The sequence below is a fragment of the Rhagoletis pomonella genome, unplaced genomic scaffold (assembly GCF_013731165.1).
Source record: "Rhagoletis pomonella isolate Grant_MI unplaced genomic scaffold, Rhpom_1.0 Rhpom_scaffold_00002, whole genome shotgun sequence".
Classification (NCBI taxonomy): Eukaryota; Metazoa; Arthropoda; class Insecta; order Diptera; family Tephritidae; genus Rhagoletis; species Rhagoletis pomonella.
The window spans coordinates 73,671,207-73,676,870 of NW_023458556.1; positions in this window are offsets into that span (position 1 = coordinate 73,671,207).

The following is a 5,664-nucleotide window of genomic DNA, read 5'->3' on the forward strand; positions in this document are numbered from 1 at the left end:
TTCGAAAGTATTTATTAATATTTATCAAGGATTGTTTTCTGTTGTTGCTGTAGCAGCATAGATAAATAATAATATATTGGCGCTAGGTTGTTGTTGTATTGGGTACTAAGTCCTGCCTAGATCAGTTTATCTTTCTACTAACGGTAGGCCCAGGGTAGTTTGGGGAGCTTCTACGACAACAACTATATTCATTTACACGCGCGCAGAAGTCCACGTAAGGGTAAAGCTTTTGACTGTCATTCACCTGGCAGCGGCCAGAAGTGATTCTTCTGTGTTCGGTTTAAATCGCAGCTCACAAAGGCCTGTTCTGTTACAAAAAAATCAAGCTACTAATGGGCAAAATCGATGGATAGATAAAGAAGGAGAATGAGTGGTCAAATAATAAGGCACAATAATTTTTTTTAAGAAAAATGAGCAATAAAGAATGCTACTCATACGCCTGTACACCTGAGTAACACTCTTTTCTGCTCATATTTCATTCAAAAAATTCTTGTGCATTTTCATTTCACCACTCATTCCTTTCTTATTTATCCATCGATTTTCTTCATTGGTAGCTTTATTTTTTTTGTAAAGGAACAGGCTTTCATACAAAATAAAAAAATTTACAAAAAACTCGTTGTTTTACAACGCCTTTATCAACTTGCAATGTTTTATGTCCAAACCACTATTTATACTATAAATATAGCTAAGGTATTTATGCAAACCTAGTGTAGATATCAACCTCGTCGTAGGTATCATATCAAAGACATACAATTAGAAAAACTTGCATAGTCTTCTGTTCCCTTTTCAATGCAAGTTTAATTATTTTAATATCTATTGCAAAGTTTTATACAGACAAGCCTAAAAAGTAGAAAATAAATAAAATGAAATAAAAAAACTTTTTTATATACCACGCTTTTATAAATGGACTAAAAATTAGAAAATAATTATTCTCAGTCCCATAGAATTTGTTTTGATAACTTTTGATTTTGAAATTTTAGCAAAAGTCATTATAAACAATTTATGAAATTGAAAATGAAAAGCGTGGGGCGCATTTAATAGACCTGAACTGATATGAAGCGTAATTTATGTATGTATGTGGGTATATGAATAACGACCGCTTAAAATTTATCTCAAATTTGTACTTTCTCTGTAGAAATTTTAGGCCTGTGTTTGACTGTTGTCTTTTGCTAAAATTTCAAAATCAAAAGTTATCAAAACAAATTCTATGCGACTGAGAAAAATTTTATTTTTATATAGTAGTATATTAAAATTCTTTTATTTTATTATTGTCCAGTTAAGATTTGAATTAATTTAATTTTTTCATCAAAAAACAAAAAATCAGGAATTATTAATTAGTTTCTCAGAGACTATCAGGCCTGTCGAAGAGTTTATGGAGAATTTGATTAGCTTTACTTCGTATACCGATTGTTCAATTCGTTCAAAAGATATATGTCATTAAGTGGAACCACTCTTTCTTAAGCTGAATAACGGTAAATTGCAAATATCTCAGAAATTTATCCATTGAGAAAAAACTTAACTTGATTTTCGGAATCACTGAGCAATTCCACATAGGAATTGGATAGTGGCATCGGGTGAACAAAAAAAAAATGTGATCCAGTGCTAACGAAGATAGACATTGCTTTTATTGCAGCTGATTTGAGATTTAGTATCGAAAATTGAATGGGAAGCGGATAGCACACCTTGTGGTATGTTATAATCAGAGTTCGGAAATAGACGAATTGAATCGTATTGTTTTGTTTCGTTTGACTCATTGCAGAGAGCAAAACACAACCGAAACCCAAAGAAAACTCTAGTTGTATTGGATTTTCTTCTGCTTTTGTGCTCGAGTGCAAACGAAACAAAAGCATAAAGTGCCCAGCTGGGTGAGACAAAACTCGCAGGAATGATTCGTAAACGTTTGCTTGGCGATTTGCTCATTACCAGAGTTCGAAAATAAATTAAATGAATCTTATTGACTCTAGTTGAATGGGTTTTGTTCTGCCTACAGTGCGCAGCTGGTGGTGATTCGCAAACGTTTGCTTGATATCATACCAAAGAACGTAGATAACAAGAAGGGACAACTCGTTATAATTGTAGCGAAAGTGCGCAACAGGGGCGTGCCTTCTCTTTTGCCCTAGTGCATTTTTTGATTGGATGAAAAGGGAAGGCACGCCCCTGTTGCGCACTTCCGCCACAATTATAACGAGTTGTCCCTTCTTGTTATCTACTGTGGCGAATACTGCGGTAACACAAAGCGAACAACGAGAAATAGGCAAAATGTTCGAGGAATGACGTAGAATGTTCCACTAAGAGAAACGTCAAGTTGGATGAACACTGCGAACAGCGAGAGAAAGAGAATGGGCGATGAACTTCAGAACATTCTAGAGTTGCCATGGGTGCGAGCGCAGGTATATAAGAGCCACCACACAGCGGAGTGAGTTAGTTACAAGCCAGCAAGCTACAAGTAAAGTGAGTTGCGAATAAGCAAGCTATAAGTTTAATTGTGTTAACAAGTTTTGTAAAGCGTTGTAATTGCTTTAACGAGTATTGTAAAGTGTTTTTACGGTATTAGCGAGTATTGTAAATTGTTTGTTGTACAATAAAGTTAATTGTACTACACTTTGGTCATCGTGAGCATTTATTTAACAATCCAGCGATACGAGCCGTGAGATATTTGGGAAATCCCATAAGGTTTCAAGGATGATCGTAACAATTGGTGTCAGAAGTGGGATTGTTAAATAAATCCCGAAGGATAAACTACTGAAAATGGCGAAAATTCAGGATCTAAAGATTGAGGAACTCAAGCAGGAGTTGGAAAAACGAAATTTAACAACCTCCGGAAGAAAATTGGAGTTACAATCACGGCTGCGAGAGGCTATGGAAGAGGAAGGTATCGACGTTGACAAATACGACTTCCATCGAACGAAGGACGAACAGAAGGATGAGGCTGATTGTTCGTGGAAGGGTTTGCAGCAGACAGCCGGTAAGGTTGAAGAACAGCAAAAGGCTCCTAGTTCATCAACAGGTATGGACATGAACACGTTATTGGCTGCCATGTCACAGATGATGCAGGAACAGAGGTCGCAGTTGTCGTCAGACGTTTCCTCACAGATGCAAGCGCTGGAGACACGTATATCTTCAGAGGTATCAGCGCAGGTGTTATCGCAGGTGTCATCCCGGTTAGAAACTGAGCTACAGGCACAGGAAGCACGCATATCATCACAGCTGGATGCACAGGATGAAAAAATTACACAAATACAGGACAAACTTAAAGAGGGACAGGAGAAAGTCGAATCAAAGGTAGAAGAATTGGAAGGTCGTCTTCGTGATTTACAGTTGAATCGTCCAGCTACTTCGACGAACGCTCCCAAGGTAAAAACCCCATCCTTTGACGGCACGATTCCTTTCCAGGTCTTTAAGCTCCAGTTCGAAAAAACGGCTGCAGCAAATCATTGGAGCATGGAGGATAAATCCACTGCACTATTCGTTGCATGGAAAGGACCTGCAGCAGAAATATTGCAGACTATTCCCGACTGTGAAAGGAACAGTTACGATGCATTGATGAGTGCTGTGGAGAGACGTTACGGTAGCGAACACAGGAGACAGATTTACTAGATGTAGCTGGAGAACCGCTGCCAAAAAGCCAACGAGACTCTACAAGAATTCGCCTCAGAGATCGAGAGGTTGGCTCACTTGGCTATTGGAGACGCATCTGGTGGGCACCTCGAAAGGGTAAAAATCCAGAGGTTCATCAACGGAATGCGGGACGTGTATACCAAGCGAGAGACGTACGCGAATCCAAAGCCAACATTTGCTGAAACTGTCTCGTATGCTCAGACGCGTGAAACGGCGGCGCTCCTAAGTAGACCAGCCTACAAAGCACATCGCGTGGAAGTGGAAACACCTGACTAGACCAATGAAATGCTGAAGAAGATTATCCAACTGCTGGGCGAGAAAAAGCATGGCTCTGGCAAATGTTTTAAATGTGGAAAGCCAGGCCACTTCGCCCGCGTTTGCAGCGAAAGTTCCAGTGGGCTCAACAATTCAGCAGGACGCAAACGCAGGGCTGAAGGAGACGAATCCAACTCCAATCAATCGTTAAACTAAAACGAGCCAGCAGCATGGGGCGCGCGCTAGCTTCCGCAATTGAATGCCCCATAATCTCCGTCTCGCAAATTGGCAGAAAAGCGAGCAACGTTACTGTTGGTGGATATGTGGACGAACATGAGCGAGTACTAACTGTGGATACGGGCGCATCACATTCCATCATTCGATCTGATTTGGTCACTAAAGAGGTACGGCCATTACCTGGAGCAAGGTTGAGGACAGCAACTGGTGAGGACACCCAAGTTGTAGGAGAGGTAACATGCAAAGTCGCATTAGGGAATGTAACGGTGTTACACAAGTTCATAGTCGCGGCGATTATGGATGAAGTCATCATTGGATTAGACTTTTTATTTGATCAAGGTATGGAGATCGACATGAAGAACAGGATCATGAAGTAGAATAACATGGAAGTGCCCCTGAGGTTTGGGTATGATGGTCCGTACAGCAGCAAGCGAGTGATCCTAGAGGAAAGCGAGCAGATTCCACCGAAGTCAGAAGCAGTTGCTTGGGCGAAGATTGATAGAGATTGTGGGACAAACAAATTGTGGGTTATTGAGGCAACACAAAATTCTACACCGGACGTACTTATTGGTAAAACCCTGGCTAAGACGCAAAACGATGGACGCATTCCAGTTCGAGTACTCAACGAGTTCAAATCATCAATTAAACTCCGAAGAGGAGCTGTACTGGGGCAATGTCGAGAGGTAGAGGCAATCTTCAACTGCGAAAAATTACCTGAAAGCGATTCCATTGGCGAGAATGACATTGCGGAAGACATTAATGCATGGACGGAAGGGTTGGAAGAAAAATACCAGCACAAGGCTAAGGAACTTCTCCGCAGATACTCCAACATATTCGACAAGGATGGCAACAAACCAGACAGGACTAACGTTGTGAAACATCGCATTGATACTGGCGATGCAAGGCCAATCCGTCAAGCTCCTCGGAGTGTTCCACTTGCCAAACGTGAAACTGTTAGCCAAATAATAAAAGAAATGAGCGAGAGTGGCGTGATTTAACCATCAGCGAGTCCATGGAGTTCGCCGGTAGTACTTGTGAAGAAGAAGGATTTTCAAATGCGGTTCTGCGTATACTACCGGAAACTAAACGATGTGACGAAAAAGGACAGCTATCCTCTTCCCAGGATCGATGACACTCTGGAACAAAGTGGTTCTCAACACTCGATCTTAAGAGCGGTTATTGGCAAGTGGAGGTAAGTGACGAGGACAAGGAGAATACAGCTTTCAGCGTTGGAGATGGTCTTTGGCAATTCACGGTAATGCCCTTTGGATTATGCAACGCTCCTGCCACTTTTGAAAGACTTATGGACCATGTGCTTAAGGGACTGCATTGGAAAACATGTTTGGTGTATCTAGACGACATTATCGTATTGGGTAAAAGTTTTGAGGAACACCTGAACAATTTGGAAAAAGTTTTCCAGAGGATAGCTGGCGCTGGTCTGAAGCTAAGTCCTACAAAGTGCTCACTGTTCAAGAAGGAGGTGAACTACTTGGGACACAAGGTGACAACGGAGGGTGTCTGTACTGCGAAGGAAAAGATAGAAGCAGTAAAGGA